We start from the raw sequence: 18,407 nt of genomic DNA, 5'->3' as shown, positions 1-18,407 counted from the left end.
TACTTACCACATGTAGCTTGTATGCGGAGGGCTGGCACCCTGCCCAGGGTTTGTTTCCTGCCTTGCGCCCTGTGTTGGCTGGGATTGGCTCCAGCAAATCCCGATGACCCTGTAGTTGGGATATAGCGGGTTGGATAATGGATGGATGGATGTAGCTTGTAGTAATGGCAGACAAAAATATTTAATCTCATGCTGAGGACATAGCTGTGTTTTTGATAGAATGGGAGCCTATAGTAACCAATGCTTGACAATAGAAAAAGAATATAAAAATATCCAGGAAATGTTACTCATGTTGCATAATCCACTTTTCATCTTATCTGTCCTAATCGTATCCTCACAATGTGCAAACACATTTTTACTTAAAATATTGTAAGCTAAATAACTGCGTAAAATGAAAGTAGGCCCCAAAAGAGAAATCTCCTTCACCCAGGATTGCACTGTTGAATTGAAGACAAGACTGTGGACCAATGAATGAGATGGAGAGACAGATTTTCACTTCAGTAGCTCAATCCCGTTCAGTTTGAACTGTTTTTATGTCTGTTCTCCCTAAAACATGAAACAAAATTTCCTTGACTGCCGCTACAAACTATATGTGGTAAGTAACATATAAAAGAATACCATTTTAGGATGGATCATTCCTTTAATTCTCTTAGCCGGTCACAGTGTGACATGGGATGCACCCAATTGCTGTCATCTGCACAGTCATATTTAACATTAAGACAATGATGATCACGTTATTTTACCTTGACAGACCTGTTAATAAAGAGTTTGCTCGTCTTGACTGTTAATCAGCAATATTATATGAAACTGCTGAGGCGTCTGTGGGAAAGCATCAGGAAAATGGGCAAGTAATGGCGCACGCTTAACTGCATTTTGTACCTTGACATTACACACTGCTGGCACTGTAACAGTGCCCTTCCACACACCGCTTTGTCAGTCAACGTGTTTTTGACCTAAAACAATGTGGTTGTTGGTTTGCATTTCCTGAATTGGTCAAACCTCGCTCTCTAAGAAATTAAAATTAAGAGTAAATAAAAGACAGTTTGCTACCGTGTTAGTAATTCAGAAGGCTTTAGATATGACAATAAAAGATGAGTATGGGAAACGACGCTTCCACTTGTGGAAGAAGCACTTGGACACGTGTATTGCATCTCAAGGGAGTATTTTGACTAAAATTTGCTCTTAGTTGTATAATAAAGTTATTGTTTAACAATGCCAGGATATTTTTGGGTCTCCCCTGTATTTCATTTTATGGCGGTTCAGTTTTAAAATGAATCTTGCATCTATGCTGTTGACTTTAAACATTTTAAACATCTTTGTGTTTTGTTACTCTTGTGTGTAGATTTCTACCAACTGCTTTTCAGTGTCAGATAACGTTTTCGACTACATGTAACACAGATGGGGAAGCAGAGTCCTCACTAGATCAGGTGAATTTGAAGATAGCTGATCTGGCACTGGGGATTGTTTGCTGTGCTCATATTGTGGATTGGAATATTTATATTTTCAAAACAAGAATCGCTCCTGTGCTTCTACATTATACAGTAGTTTAATAAGGAGTTTAGTATGCTCAATGTGCATTTTCTTAAAAATGACAGTGCTACATTTTAGGTAACTGCAGAATGTTTAGAGTAGCTTATTAATTCTGAGTCTGTTTTTCCTTTGCTTTTCTTTCTTTTCCTGTATTGTCAGGCCAACAAAGCTCACCAGTCCTATCCACTTAATTCTTCCAAAAAATTTAACACTGAGTCTCGAAAGCCCTTAAAGTCTTACTGTGTCTGTGGTTCTCTGTGTGAAGAAAAACGTCCTAATGTTTGTGCAAAATTTACCCTTTACAAGTTTGCAACTGTGACCACGTGTTGTTGATGAACTCATTTTAAAATAACAGTTTCTGTCCACCGCACTTCCCTTCATTCCCTTCATAATTTCAGACACTTCAATTACGTCTCCTTTTAATTTCCCTTTTGCTCACACTGGAAAGGCTCAGCTCTTTTAATCTTTCCTCATAACTCATCCCCTGTAGTCCTACAATCAGCCTAGTCGCTCTTCTCTGGATATTTTCTTGTACTGCTTTGTTTCAGCTTGAAGACAGTAGAAGACATCAAACAGCGGTTGTGGTGTTGCCAAAGAAAGGAAGAAAAAGTTTCAAAAAGCCTGGCTAAGAAGAAAAGGAAAGTCAGCATGGTGCTAAAGTACAGCAAGTGCTGTGTGGAGTAATACCAGCCTTCTGCTTTTTTCTGAGCTGAGCACAGTTTGTTGTGTTATCTGACATGTCACGGCAAGTGATTTCTAAAAGTTTCTTATGGGCTCCTAATGCTGGTGAAAAACATTCAAGTGGCGGCTTGCAAGCTGCGCCTCAGCTCTTGCACAAAACTGCTCTGAGTGTTCCGCATTGCAGTTGAGATATAAAGAGAAGGTGCAAATGAGGCCGGGGTGTAGCAAGTGCTGCCTAAGCAAGAGGCGAGTCGAGCTGAGCTTCAACCAAAGGTATTCTTGAAAGTTGTGCTATTTTCATTTTCATTTTAGACATTTACTTTTAGTTTTATTAGTGCCCTTTGTTATGAGGCACAGTGATAAATGTGCTGCTTTTGAGTATGAGCTTTTAACTTTGTGTCTGCTGACTGACATGAAAGAACTTTTAATTTAGTTGAAGATATATTACAAATATCACTTTAATCAGAATTACAGTCATCTGTTGTCTGAATGGGCATACATCAGAATCATTAAGTTTAATGCAGTAAAGATAACTGCCGAAGATTACTGCCTTGCATCACTTGCTGCAACCAAACTCATTATCAATGGATGGTTTAAAATGCAGTTGTTATATATTATATTATATTATATTATATTATATTATATTATATTACTAGCCGTCCCCCATGGCTTTGCCCGTGTCGAAGTGAAACAGGACAGTGAGGAGGGCTCTGTCTGGTTCCCTACTCCTGATGTCATGCTTCTCCCTCCTTTCGGCCCGCAGCCTTTGTCTTGGATTAGCACGAATGTATCGCTCCGACAAGCGAACTATGATTCTTAGTGCGATGAGAGAAGTCGCAAAATCAACAAGAATGTTCAGTCAAGCAAATTATAGAAAAAAAACCTGATCTAAGTCTGTTAAGTAGTTCTCTCGTGAAAAGTGGACAGACATACAAACAGACAGATGTTGGATTTTGTATATATAGAGATATTATATTGTATTATATTACTAGCTGTATAAACACATGCTGTAAAAAAACCCGGGGTCCTAGAAACTACAGAAATTATCAGAAAAAAAATTGAAATGTGGAGATGTCAGGAACTGAATGGAACTATTCTGGACGTCTCTCTGCTAGGAGGTTTTGTTTTGCCGACGTTCTCGCCTCACTTGTGCATTAGTGGCTAAGTGAGTTTCTGTTTCCTCGGAGATGGAGACCTCGCCCCGACTCTACCTCTCACTTCTGGGCCGGACAGACAGACACACAGACTTCCACACGTAAACATTTATATATAAGATACATTCGGCTGATGCATTTATTCAAGGCAACATAGATGTTCCTTATACATTACAGCTGTTATATACAGTGCTTTGCAAAAGTATTCAGCCTCCTTGGTGTTTGTTCTGTTTTGTTTGTACTTGGAATTAAAATGGATTTTTGGGGGGTGAGCAAAATACCGACTATTTTGAAGGTGCAAAATATTTTTTATTGTGACACAAACAATAATTTAAACAACAAATCTTGAGTGTGCATAGGTATTCACCCACCAAAGTCAATAATTTCTAGAGTTTCATTTTGTTGTAATTCCAGCTGCAAGTCTCTTGTTGAATGTCTCTATTAGTTTAGCACATCTTGTCACAGGGATTTATGCCCATTCTTCAAAGCCAAACTGCTTCAACACCCTCACGTTTAATGGTTTGAGTTGGTGTACAGCCATCTTCAAGTACAATACAATACAATACAATACAATTTATTTTTGTGTAGCCTAAAATCACACAAGAAGTGCCACAATTAGACCCTGCCTCTTGACAGCACCCCAGCCTTGACTCTCTAAGAAGACAAGAACAAAAAATCCCAAAAGATACTCTTGAAGGGAAAAAAATGGAAGAAACCTCAGGAAAGGCAGTTCAAAGAGAGACCCCTTTCCAGGTAGGTTGGGCGCGCAGTGGTTGTCAAAAAAAAGGGGGTCAATACAACACAATACAATACACAGAACAGAACACACAAGTAATCCTCAATGCAATACAATAGGGCTCATGGAGTCCTGAATGAGGCACATTACTACCTGCATTGTTAGAGAGTGTCAGTTAGGGCACTGCGGCCATGTGTTCCCCGAGGGTGATCCAGCTTGCAAGATCCTCATTGTTGGAGACCCGAGTGGCTGGACTCAGGCCAAGGGGTTTCCCATGTAACAACTGGCTGTGGCAGATAGAGGGTCATTTCTGGAGGGTGGGACTGGACCGCACTGGACTGTCTACCTGGGGGGGTTGCCAACCGGGATCCCAAGGTGTTTTGTTGTGTAGTGGGTGTGGCAACGCTCTGTACCAGTGCAGGCTCCCCAACTTGACTTGACTTTGAATCACTCCAGTGTCACTTTAGCAGTCTGTTTAGGGTCATTCATTGTCCTGCTGAAAGGTGAACCTTCTTTCCAGTATCAAATCTCTGGCAGACTGAAGCCAGTTTGCCTCAAGAATTGCCCCATATTTAGTGCCATCCACCTTTCCTTCATTCCTGACCAGTTTTCCTGTCCCCACAGCATAATTCTAAAGCCGCCAGGCTTCACTGTGGGAATGGTGTTCTTGGGGTGTTGGGAAGTGCTGGGTTAGTGCCACAAATGGCATTTCATGTGATAGTCAAAAAGTTCAATTTTAGTCTCTTCTGACCAGAGAACTTTCTTCCATGTCTTTGGGGAGTCCGTCATGTGCTGTTGTGCAAACTCCAAAGATGTTTCCTTATTTATTTATTTTTTTTTCACTCACCCATAAAGCCCCACTCTATGGAATGTATGGCTTAAAGTGGTCCTATGGACAGATAAACCCATCTCCGCTGAGGGTCTTTGCAACTCAATCAGTGTTATCTGTGGTGTCTTTGTCACATCTCTGATCATTGACCTCCTTGACCAATCTGTGAGTTTTGGTGAGCTGACGTTTATTGGTCTACATTCATTTGCCTTCAAGACAAGTCCCTCAGGTTGTGGATTCAAGTCCCGCTAACTGACACTGTGTGACGTTACCCCGAGTAAGTCACTTGACCTGCCTGTACTCCAATTGGAAAACTCAAAGAAATGTGACCAGTTGTGTCATGAATGTTGTACGTCGCCTTGAATAAAGACACCAGCCAACTAAGTAAATGTAAATGTAGGCGTGCCTTGTGGGAGCGTCAGGCCCGAGCATTACCCGGGCAATTGTGTAGACACGTCTTCTCCTGGCCTCATGACGTCTCACAAGAAACGCCTCTCATCAGCAGTGATGACGATGTGAATCTGTCTTTAGCCAGTGAAGCTGAAATGGTTGGTTGATCCAAAAGTGACACTCGCATCATTCGCACATGTGCATTGTGCTCTTCTTTTTATTATTATTCATCATTATTATTATTGTTACTTGTATCATTCTTATACTTTCTAAACTTCTGCCTTTGTACTTTTAGTGTTTTGTATGTTTTACAGTAGAAAGATTAATCAATCAATCAACATTTATTTATATAGCACATATTCATACAAAAAAAATGTAGCTCAAAGTGCTTTACAAAATGAATAGAGAAATAGAAGACACAATAAAAGATAAACATAAGTCAACATTAATTAACATAGAATAAGAGTAAGGTCCGATGGCCAGGGTGGACAGAAAAAACAAAAAATAAACTCCAAAGGCTGGAGAAAAAAATAAAATCTGTAGGGATTCCAGACCAAGAGACCGCCCAGTCCCCTCTGGGCATTCTACCTAACATAAATCAAACAGTCCTCTTTGTATTTAGCGTTTTCATGGAAGGACCTGATGATGATGGTCACGTAGACTTCTGGCTTTCAGTCCATCAATGTTGGTGCATCAGGATGCTTTGAGTAGGTGGTGGTGTCGCAGGCCGCCACCACAAAGAAACCGGAAAAAGAAACAGAAGAGAGTAGGGGTCAGTACGGATTTTAGAGCCACCATGAATAGTTATTATGAAGAATTGAACATACAGAGTATCAGTATTAAGTTAAAGTGAAGTTATAAAAAGGCCATGTTAAAGTAATATGTTTTCAGCAGTGTTTTAAACTGCTCTACTGTATTTGCCTGGCGAATTCCTATTGGCAGGCTATTCCAGATTTTAGGTGCATAGCAGCAGAAGGCCGCCTCACCACTTCTTTTAAGTTTAGCTTTTGGAATTATAAGGAGACACTCATTTGAAGATCTAAGGTTACGATTTGGAATATAACGTGTCAGGCATTCCGATATATAAGATGGGCGAGATTATTTAAGGCTTTATAAACCATAAGCAGTATTTTAAAGTCAATCCTGAATGACACAGGCAACCAGTGTAGTGACATCAAAACTGGAGAAATGTGTTCGGATTTTCTTTTCCCAGTTAGGATTCTAGCAGCTGCATTCTGCACTCGTTGCAAATGATTTATGTCTTTTTTGGGTAGTCCTGAGAGGAGTGCGTTACAGTAATCTAGTCTACTGAAAACAAAAGCGTGAATTAATTTCTCAGCATCTTTCAATGATATAAGAGGTCTAACTTTAGCTATGTTTCTTAAGTGAAAAAATGCTGTCCTAGTGGTCTGATGAATATGCGATTTAAAATTCAGATTACAGTCAACGGTTACCCCTAAATTTTTTACTTCCGTCTTAACTTTTAATCCTAGTGCATTAAGTTTATTTCTGATAACCTCATGAATCCATTATTGCCAATTACCAAAATTTCAGTTTTCTCTTTATTTAGTTTGAGAAAATTACTATTCATCCATTCAGAAATACCAGTAAGACATTGTGTTAGTGAATCAATTCAGGTGCTATAGATAAGTACAGCTGTGTGTCATCAGCATAGCTGTGGTAGCTCACTTGTAACCTGAGATAATCTGACCTAACGGAAGCATGTAGATTGAGAAAGCAGCGGACCCAGGATAGAGCCTTGTGGAACACCATATCGGATATCATGTGTCTTTGAGATTTGATTACCACAACTCACAAAGAATTTTCTCCCTGCCAGGTAGGATTCAAACCAATTTAAGACACTGCCAGAGAGGCCCACCCATTGACTAAGGCGATTTCTAAGAATATTGTGATCAATGGTGTCAAATGCAGCACTCAGATCTAAGAGGATGAGAACAGATAAATGGCCTCTGTCTGCATTTACCCGCAAGTCATTTACTACTTTAACAAGTGCAGTTTCTGTGCTGTGATTTGTTCTGAAGCCTGACTGAAATTTATCAAGAATAGCATGTTTATTGAGGTGGTCATTTAACTGCATAATGACTGCCTTCTCTAGAATTTTACTTAAGAAGGGCAGGTTAGAGATGGGTCTAAAATTTTCAAAGGCAGAGGGGTCAAGATTATGTTTCTTAAGTAGGGGTTTAACTACAGCAGTCTTAAGACAGTCTGGGAAGACCTCCGTATCTAATGACGAGTTTACTATGTCCAGAATATTGTCAATTAGACGCCTGATATTTCTTTGAAAAACCTGGTTGGTATTGGGTCAAGGACGCAGGTGGAGGGTTTCAGTTGAGAGATTATACTATGTAATTCAGGTAAATCTATCCTGGTGAAAGCATTTAATTTGTTTATAACGGAGTACCGGGGCTTTGGAGGTTCTGCAGTGTTGGGGAGATATACTATGTTATCTCTAATATCATTAATTTTTTGATTGAAAAATACAGCAATGTTCTCACAGGTTTCACTGGAAGTATTCTGGGGGCATTCCTTTGTGTTACCTGGGTTTAACAGACGATCAATTGTTGAAAATAAGACTCTGGGATTACTAGCATTGTTATTTATAATATTAGAGAAATAGCAGCGCCTCTCAAGACGGACAGTGTTATTGTATTCTGTTATTTTAACTTTTAATATTTCATAGTGGATAGTTAGTTTAGTTTTCCTCCATTGACGCTCAGCTCTATGACATGTTCTCTTTAAATCAGATACTCTTTGGGTCTTCCATGGAATAACAGTACTAGAGGATTTTTTAACTGTCTTTTCAGGTGCAACTATGTCAACAGCAGTTCTTACTTTAGAATTAAAGTTTTCCACTTTACTATTTACATTATCCTCGGTATTATAGTTGGCATTATAAACGGACTGATTGCTTAGAATAGTTGTAAGCTTTAAAGCTGCTGATGAGTCAAAGAAGCGTTTTTTAACAAAATGCTTCTCATGAGCGTTTTCTATCTTTATTTCTATATTAAATAGTAGAAGGAAATGGTCTGATAGACCGATATCAATGACCGGCTTTATATCAACTTTAAGTCCTTTAGTAATCACTAAGTCTAACGTATGACCTGCTTTATGTGTAGGCTGATTTACGAGCTGCCTCAAATCAAAAGAGTCCAGGAGGTTCATGAATTCCTTTACCTTTTGGTCACACTGATTGTCGACATGAAAGTTAAAGTCGCCGACTATTAAGAGTGCGTCATAGTTTGTAACTAAAATTGACATTAAGTCAGAGAATTCCTCAAGGATGAGATTTGATAAAAGTGTAATTTTTCAAGCCAAAAAATGCAATGCTTTTTATTTGAGAAAAAAATGTAACATTTAGGAGGTTCAATTATACTGTAGTCGTGGAGGTCCAAAGGGCTGCAGGTTTATCCTTTTTTAGGGCTCAGTTTTAGTTGACACACTTATTACAATTCAGAACCTTTTATTGCCTATTTTAGGTTTAAACTGCTACATTTTGGTTTTAACGGTCGCCTGTTTTCTTCACCAGCCATCAGTTAGTAATGACAAAGGAACCAGCAGCTCTTTGGCTAACTAACGTGCACCCATGTGAACCTCTGTTCATGCATCATGAAGGGTCTGTGTTAATAGAATGTTTTGAAAGAAATGAGAGAGAACGGAAGGCCCACAAAACATATAGATAACGTTTTCAGGAAACAAAAAAATATGCAATGAAAGCACTAACAAGCCATATATAATTAAATACCAAGTTTCATTATCTGTTAGGCCTGGCATCAAATTATGAAACTGGTTGGAATGAAAACTGTGTACCTCCAGAGATTTGAGTGTGAAAATATGCACATGCCATAAAAAAACAGGAATATATGTACAGCAAAAAAAAAAAAAACATTTATAAAAGTTGCCTTGTGCACATTTCTACATGAATTACTCTTTATAGAGGTGCATGTGTCGAATGCTGCCCTGAAACATCCATATATGGAGCATGCTAATCAACTTCATACATATGCAGTCACAATGCTGTGGAAGTTCATTGGCTGGTAGAGCAGCCTCCCACTTGACCTTTCGAGACCCCGCCTCCTGCAGTGCAGAGTATCAGGCTATGCTCCACACCTGAGAGCATAAGATGAGGCACAGCATTATAGCGCCTCTCCTCTGCGTTCTGGGGTCCAGTGAAAGACCTAAGGTGCCAGTGTCTGAGCAGGTAAATGCTAGTACCTGGCGCATGTAATGATGTGATTGCTGTGACAATGAATAGTACAGGCCACCTGAAATCCTGAGGGTTTAGCCAGAGGCCTTACCATCAAGCCATCCACCACGTACAGCACTGTCATGTCTGCCAAAACTACTTTGCCTCAAAATAAACAAATAACAGGCTGACCCAGGCCATGGAGACACAACACTTGTCAGCCACGTCTCAAATGAATTGTGCATTAATGGGATAAGACTGCTGACAGTTAACTAAAGCAGCTTCATTCTCTGTAGGTGCCCTTACTGCAATATGAGTGTACTCAAGTGCTCTGATTGCATTAGGAGAACCAGACACAGCTGCAGATTTCCTTCTTATTTGAGCCAAGCAACTATTGTGAATTAGGGTGCTGTGTGGGGCTAAAGGAAGAATACAAGTGTGTTGTGTCTCAGTGTCTGTCTGTAGCCTGGCTGGTCTTTTAAAGGGTAAAGCTCCCCAGAAACATCTATAAAAGTCTAAGGAGAAATAAGCACATTTCTAACAAGAGGTGACTCAAAACAAGAACACTAAACACCTTTCCATATTTGACGTTCATATCGATTTCAGATTTAGTTCTGTACAAATCACTAATGACGACACCTGCTGGTTTTTCTACTCGCTTTGAGAGTTGTCTGAGTTTTTTTTTTATATTCACATGTGCAACAAAGCTCTTCTGTCTTTGTCACCATTAGCAAAAGAACATTTGAAAGGTTGTCTTTAACACATTGACTGCCACAGTGTGTTATTTTAATAAGCTTAATAAATGCATTTAGTTATTGAGTCAAACCTACAATACATATTTTATTTTCTCTAAAAAAAATGTATTTGTGTGACCTTGTAGATGGTGCATAGACAGAAGATAGTTTGTACATGCCAGCTGTGAAATAACGACTTTTAACATAGCAGCTTGCATGTACACGTCATCTGTGAGATAACTCGGGTGAGTTTAACAAGTTCCATCTCGAGAGATTTCCACTTGGTTGTGATTCTTCATATGTTAATTATTGTTATGAAAATTTTTTTTACTAAAACTAAAATATTTGGCTCAGTTATAACACACTGATTTTCCATTCTTATTACAGATTACCACTACCCTCCGTCTACATGTGTTACCCATGAATTAACTTGTGTTTGGTGCTACAGTCCTGAAGATGACATACGAGATAACTTGTAGGTGGTGTCTGTCTATAGATCACCTGCTACAGGTTAACTCATAATTAGTACTTAACATATTAATAAAACATGGAAATTAGAAGACTTGGCCATTATGTCTAACTTGTTTAACACTAGAATCCCTGAAGCCTACGAAAAAAGTCTTAATGCCTTTGGGTTACAGACTCAAAGCAAATGAATGTTTTTATTATATAACTAGCTGTTTGAGCCTGTGCTGTAAGAAAACCCATGGATACTGGCACTTCAATCAATCAATCAATCAATCACATCTATCTATCTATCTATCTATCTATCTATCTATCTATCTATCTATCTATCTTTCGGTTGTGCATTAGCAGCTACATGTTGTTCTCTTTCTTCTGCTGTTACGTTTTGCTGACCTGCTCGCCTCCCTTGTCTACCAGCGTCTAAGTGAGTTTCTCTCTCCTCAAGAGGTTTTGTTTTGTCGATGTGCTTGCCTCGCTTGGGTATTAGTGGCGGCTGCTTCACTTTGGCGACAGAGTCGCTTTCTTTGAGTTTCATGCTGTAGCCTCGCACTTCTGGGCTGGACAGACAGACACACACACTTCCACACATAGACGTTTATATATAAGATAGTAATAATTACCAGAACCTCACTACTCAAAATGGAAAATGCAGAGAAGCCATGGGATCGAACCCACAACCTCTTGATTCAGAAGGAGCCATTCTTACCTCCACACCAGCTATGCAATTGGTGCTTGGGCTTCGGTTTTTACATATTGGCAGCAACATGTAAATTGAATAATTTCTTTTTCTTCGGTTATATTTTTGTGAAAATGTTTATTTGATATTTGGACTTTAGTCTTCACACGTTATACATTTCACTTCTGCATTCTGTCATTATTATTAAATGAGTAAAAGTTTCTGTTTTAGTTACGTGTTGTCTCAAATTTCCTGGCATGCTACATTTACACAGATCGTTGCAGACATGGAACACACATGCAATGCACGTATTCCAAATAACAAGATATTATTCACCCTCTACAATTTCAAACACTTCACAGCCAGATAAAGAGACTTCAGCGTCTGAGTTGACTTCAGCTGCGTCGGCGGGGTTTTGAGTGAGCAGGCTGCCTGCTGCCAGTGCTGATCGACACATTTGCAAAACAAAGACTCTGATGAGAAGGTGCAAAAGAATTTAAGGGGGCCAGGATTACGAGTTTTTTCTCAGATTATCAGGGATTCTAGTGTTAAGGATGAATACTGTCTTAGATTTACAATAATGTGAATGTATAAAAAACATTCAGTTCATTTCATGATATACTTGACCTCAATTCGTTCCTAACCTTAGCCTGATACTGCTCACTAAGGGTCCCTGTTATTATTATATTTGTCATGTCTTGTCAGTTTCTAACCCCGTCAATCCAGCTCAGGGTCATGGATGGCTGGAGTCTATCCCAGCTAGCACAGGGCACAAGGCAGGAGCAAACCCTGCATACGTCGTCAGTCCATCGTAAGACATCATTATGTTTGGCTGACATCTTTATCCAAAGCAATTTACATGTACACGGTGTTCATTATGTAGACTCAGAGCACAAATAGAGGCAGAGAGGTAGAGATCCTTTATTTGGTTAATTAGGCATGGATTTTAGAATATATATTTTTTTACATTTCTGTGACAAATGCTTTTAAGCTTTATTATTATTATTATTATTATTTTAATTATAATTATAATACCCTCTCCTCAGTGCTCTACAGTACTCTGGTGCTTTTGCCAGAGGTCAAGCAGATCTCTCGGGCTTTGAATTGAACTTGCTGTTCAGCTGACGACTCATCCTAGAAATCGGGCCGTGCTGAGGTTTGTAGTCTTCTGCTCTTGGAACCCCAGGCCGCCTATGACTACTGCAGCTACTCTTGTCCTGACCTCGATGTCTAGGTCTTTATATTTGATGATCTCTGCCTCCTTGCTCAGGATGCTGTTGTCGTCTAGGATCACCACATTGAAAAAGGCGCAGGATTTGTTTTTCTCGTCATGAAACATGTTGTCCACCTTATTGATGGTGATAGTACGGTCTGTGAGAATAGTTTTGTCCCACATGATGACACAGTCTCCGGTGTCACTTTGTGTATATTCTTGTACCGCTTGTCCTGCGTTGGGACACCCAGCTTTTGACATAATGTCCAGTGCAAGTACATATTGACCCTATTGATATGTTCAAGATATTCTTTTGGAGCCAGTACACAGCATTTGGACACTATGTGACTGATGGTCTCTTCAACCTCACCACAAGGGAACATGCGCTGTTGACTACTTCTGGTGGTACCGAGTGTTCAAGGCATGATCTTCAGCGGCTGTGATGAGGCTTTCGGTTTCCCCTTTGAGTCCTGAACTTTGAAGCCATGTGTGTGTCAGGTCTTTGTCGACGTATGGCTTAGTCAGGTTGTTGAAGAACTGGTTATTATTATTATTATTATTATTATGTTGCACTTTTTCATCTTCCTGCCTTATTGGCAGTTTCTGGTAAATCCACATTTCAAAGCAAACAAACCTAGTGTCTTTGAGGATGTTTGCAGTCCCTATGGGCATGAACGTCTGCTGTTCCCTAGCTGATGGACTGGTTTGGGGGCATTAGGAGGTAGTTGTGGAAATCCTTCTTGAGTATTCCTAATGCTCCCATGGTTACTGGTGCCACTCTTGTCTTATCATTCCACATCCTGCTGATTTTGATTTGCAGGTCATTGTACCTGCTGAGCGTCTCGGTCTCTTTGAGCAATCATCATCATTCACATCATCTGTCAGCAGCCATGTCGTCTCTTCCTTCCTTCCTTCTTTTCCTTGTAGGCACTTGCACTCACATGTTGCTGGCACTGGGCTCAGTGGAGGTAACTGGCCACCTATCTGTGTCTGTAGCTATATTATTATTATCATTTATTAGATTAATCTGTATTTTATCCTTTTTCTCTGGGCTATGCAAGAAGGCCATCTTCCTCCTCTTCTTTACCTCTGGTAATTTCTGGTGTTTTCATTTCACTCATCTCGGTAATTTCCACAGAGATTACACACTTGGGCTCAGTGGCCTGCTTTATTACACTTCCTGCATTTGACTTTTCACACTGTCTGCTGCTCTATGTCCTGTTTCGTCACATTTGTGTCACATGTTTGGTTGTCCAATGTAGAAAATAACCTCACTCCCTGCTCTGGTCTCCATAAATCCACGCGCACAAAGCTTGTAGAGGCTTAGCCAAGAAGACTCAAAGCCAGAATTGCTGTAAAAATGTCATCTGCAAAGTACTGAAATAAGATAGATAGATAGATACTTTATTAATCCCAAGGGGAAATTCACATAATCCAGCAGCAGTATACTGATACAAAAAATAATATTAAATTAAAGAGTAATAAAAGGGATATGAAGGAGAGAGTTCAGGTTTTGATTTTTATTATATTTGCAAACCTTTCTGAAAACAATTGAAAATACAGTGTAATAAAAGTATACATAACTCAGAAGGGGTGTCAGTGCTTTCTGAATCCATGTTTAAAAAGAAAAGACATTTCATAAGGTGCACCTACTCTTTCAAATCACTATAAATTGAACTCTTACAAGTGGACTGAGTTTAAACCAAACCAGGAAAAGGATGCATATTAATAAAATTGTTCTGTGAAATTATCTTTGATTTTAAAACTGCGTCAGAGCCTCTGGGTGGTCTACTGATGTTTTTTTATTTTACCACCGCCAGCTTTGCCCAATAGGTGGTCCATTTTCTGTCTCTCAGTGCAAGCATTTACATATAGAGCACAGCACAGAGTCGTTTATCATTTTATCAAATGCTGCTTAACTACGTCCCAGTCTGCTTTGAATACTTTTAAGATTTGTATCAGATTCCTGTAAAATACTTGTTGGAATAGTAGCTACAGCATTTTAAAAGAAGAGTAACAAATGAAAGGATAGATAGATAGATAGATAGATAGATAGATAGATAGATAGATAGATAGATAGATAGATAGATAGATAGATAGATAGATAGATAGATAGTGTCAGAAAAATGACCAACAGACATTGTAAAGGTTTGGGGCAGCCACCCATATAATATGCTCTGGCTGCAAAAGGTTAAAGTTTCAAGAGTTGTTCACAATACTGAGTCCAAAGCAGAACTGAATATGAGGCGGTAAGATGGCGGCTTTAAAGGCCGGTTGAAGAAGTGACATCATCATAAGTACCGGGACCGGACATGACACCATTAAAAGCCCCAGGGGCCAGATGTGACGTCTTCAGAGGCACCGGAACCTGGTGGGATTTCCCGAGAATCGTCTGCAAGGAACTGAGAGAGACAGTCAGTGCACCTCGCCACCCCCTGGTCTGGTGTAGAATTACAGTTACTCAAGCCCTTTAGCTGCCTCCTACTTACACTTGTGTGACAACAGATAGATAGTGTGACAGATAGGGGGCTCTGTCGTCCCCTTTAACCCTCAGATCAGACACCATATAAAAGTCCAAATGTTGACTTTATTTGTACAATACTGTGCACAAAGCACCCTCCACTCCACAATACTCATAAACTATATCAATAAACAATAACAATAATCAATCCTCCCCTCCAAGACGCATTGTTCCCTTCCTCCCAACTCAGCTCGTTGTCTGGGATCTCCATGGGATCAGTCCTTTATAGTCCTTGACCCAAAAGTGCTTCTGATCCTTCAGTCCATGTGATTATCCAGCACTTCCGGGTCAGGTGAAAACTCCTCTTCTTCAATCCAGAAGTACGCCGTTTCTTCTGTCCCCGTGACTGTGACGTACAGTACAGGCCAAAAGTTTGGACACACCTCGTCATTCAATGTGTTTTCTTTATTTTCATGACCATTTACATTGGTAGATTCTCACTGAAGGCATCTAAACTATGAATGAACACACGTGGAGTTATGTACTTCACAAAAAAAGGTGAAATAACTGAAAACATGTTTTATATTCTAGTTTCTTCAAAACAGCCCCCCTTTGCTCTGATTACTGCTTTGCACACTCTTGGCATTCTCTCGATGAGCTTCAACAGGTAGTCACCTGAAATGGTTTTCACTTCACAGGTGTGCCTTATCAGGGTTATTTAGTGGAATTTCTTGCTTTATCAATGGGGTTGGGACCAGCAGTTGTGTTGTGCAGAAGTCAGGTTAGTTGGACGATCATTTATTTTTCAACAGGACAATGACCCCAAACATACTGTACCTCCAGGCTGTGTAAGGGCTATTTGACCAAGAAGGAGAGTGATGGAGTGCAGTAAATGGTCATGAAAATAAAGAAAACACATTGAATGAGGAGGTGTGTCCAAACGTTTGGCCTGTACTGTACTTCCGGACTGTATTGAAAATATAAGTCTCTGGACCTCCCTGCAGCCTCCCCTGGCGGCCCCGACGTTATCCAGCAGGGCTGTGCATTAAAACTCCACATACCATGATGCCCTGCTGGAATTCGGGGCATCGACACGTCACAGGGAGAGCTCCATCTGGCGGCTTGGGGGTATTGGCTGGGATGGACTGCCGGCCATATATCACAATAGATAGAAGTGAAAGGTGCTATGTCATAAACAGATAGATCTTTATTTATCCAAAAAGGGAAATGTAGCTTTTTGCAGAAGTTCAATAAATGTAACAAACAACAGTCCCCCCAAACACAAATAAGCTGTATTGACTTTTCTTTCATGTTCTTCTCTGACAGAAACCACATTTGCATTGTTAGTGCTGCCGCCTTACCGGTTCATCATCCCAGTTTTGACTCCCATGTCTGGACATTGTTTGTTTGGACACGGAGTTCTCCCTTTTTCATTGTGTTTTTTTTTTTTCTCTTTATTCTAAATGAGCTGTGTGAGTGTGCCCTGTGGCAGACTGGTACCCACTCCAGGGTTGGCTCCTGTTCTGTCCCCATTGGTGTCAGGGTAGGTTCTGGGATAAGTGAGTTTGAGAGGTTATTGTACTACAGAACATCGTAGACTTTCTAGATCCCCCTCATCTTCAGCTGATTTTTAACCCACTGTATGCCAGCACACTTAATATTTTTGTAAGACTTTAAGAGAGCACTCATACTACTTTATATCTATCTATAAAAGTAAACCCTTGAACTTAATTAAGGATACAAAATGCCTGTCTTTACTTTTTCTAAGTTAAAATAAGAAGCATCTGAAGATCTGTTTTCACCATCTGAACTTCCTTTGACTTGTTTAAGTAAAGCTCTGTGGCTTTTCTGGTGCAGTTCATATTTCTTAATTTCTTATAATGATAGAAAAACATTGTCTTTGTTAAATGCATGATTCTCAGCTTTTTCTGCCTACTTATGTTTATTTTAAGCATTTATGAAAAAGCTTTTATGCAGAGGGTGTAAAAACGCTTGTAATTGTGAATTGATGTGCTGCCAAAACTGAGTATCTGTGAACATTTTTGCTTTTACTACTTGTGTACCAGAGTTCTGTAATCCAGGTGCCATCAGCAGTTATAATGTATTGGGCGCTGCTTTGATTCAGAAAGCACATTCTGTAAAATATCAGGCAGTGTGTGTTTTGAGAGGCAAGTGAAAAGCTGTAATAATAAAGAAACCCACCATGACAGCATGTCCTGATCTGTGGAAAGAAGCTGTAATATCGCATGGGTGCTTTGTGCTCACGGCTATAAATGCAAACAAAGGAAGAGAAAAGGGATAAATCCGATATAATTGTTCAATTAAATGTTTCTGTGTACACATGTAACTTAAGCTTAAATGCTTGTTGTACATATATATATATATATATATATATATATATATATATATATATACTAGCAAAATACCAGCTTCATGCGGAGAAGTAGTGTGTTAAAGAAGCAATGAAAAGAAAAGGAAACATTTTGAAAATAACGTAACCTGATTGTCTATGTAATTGTTTTGTCACTGTTGTGAGTGATGAGTGTTGTTGTCATATATATATATATATATATATATATATATATATATATATTTACACACACACACATAAACATATATATATATATACATATCTATACATATACACATATATACATACATATATATCTACATATATACACACACATATATACACACAAATACATATATATATATATATACATACATACACACACACATATATAAACATATATATACATATAAATACATATCTACATATATACACACACAGCTATTTCGCATCAGTGCAATACGCTGTTTGTTAAAACGGTTGACTCCCGCTCTTACGTGCAATAACAAATCAAATCATTCAGTTGTCTTTGCTCATATGTCATTTTAGAGCTGGACGCCTGGCATCTTTTTTTGGCCACAAGTTCGTTTCTGTTTGGTGTGAGTGTGTTGTGGAGATTCTCAGGATGGACTGCAGGTGCTCATCAGTGAGGCGACTCCTGTGTGCTGTTTTGTTAGTCTTTATCACTGAGAAGAGCTTCTCACACAGATATGTGCTACCAAACATGCACAAGGTTCGAGCCGCATGTAGACGGACTTTTTTTGTTCTTCAAAGTCACCAAAGCGCCGTGCAAACTCAGTGCAATAACTCTAGCTTCGCAATAACTTGCAGCATCATAAGGTAGACTTGATTAACGCAGTAAGTGTTCGGCAAGGCAGCTGAAGCGCAGCATTATGGGATCTGTAGTTTATTGTGTTACCAGCGCTTCATATCCCCGGGCTTTAATAACAATAATACAGTATATAAAATGATCTCGCGGGCCGG

The 18,407-nt window shown here is 39.4% G+C and overlaps 1 protein-coding gene across 4 annotated transcripts in view; it reads left to right on the top strand.

The window, feature by feature from the left end:
• ptk2ba (protein tyrosine kinase 2 beta, a) overlaps nt 1-18,407 on the top strand; it is a 366,968-nt gene that overhangs the window by 70,780 nt on the left and 277,781 nt on the right. Inside the window, exon 1 of one of the 4 annotated variants that reach the window (XM_039749528.1) lies at nt 2,434-2,484. The exons of the other annotated variants lie outside the window; for them this stretch is intronic. The gene's annotated coding sequence lies outside the window, so the exon portion shown is untranslated. Of the gene's footprint in view, nt 1-2,433; nt 2,485-18,407 lie in introns of those variants that run through there. 4 annotated transcript variants of the gene reach the window in all.

This window comes from Polypterus senegalus, chromosome 3 (assembly GCF_016835505.1).
Source record: "Polypterus senegalus isolate Bchr_013 chromosome 3, ASM1683550v1, whole genome shotgun sequence".
In the NCBI taxonomy this organism is placed as follows: domain Eukaryota; kingdom Metazoa; phylum Chordata; class Cladistia; order Polypteriformes; family Polypteridae; genus Polypterus; species Polypterus senegalus.
The sequence above is the reverse complement of the archived record's forward strand: the minus strand, read 5'-3'. Positions and strand labels throughout refer to the sequence as shown.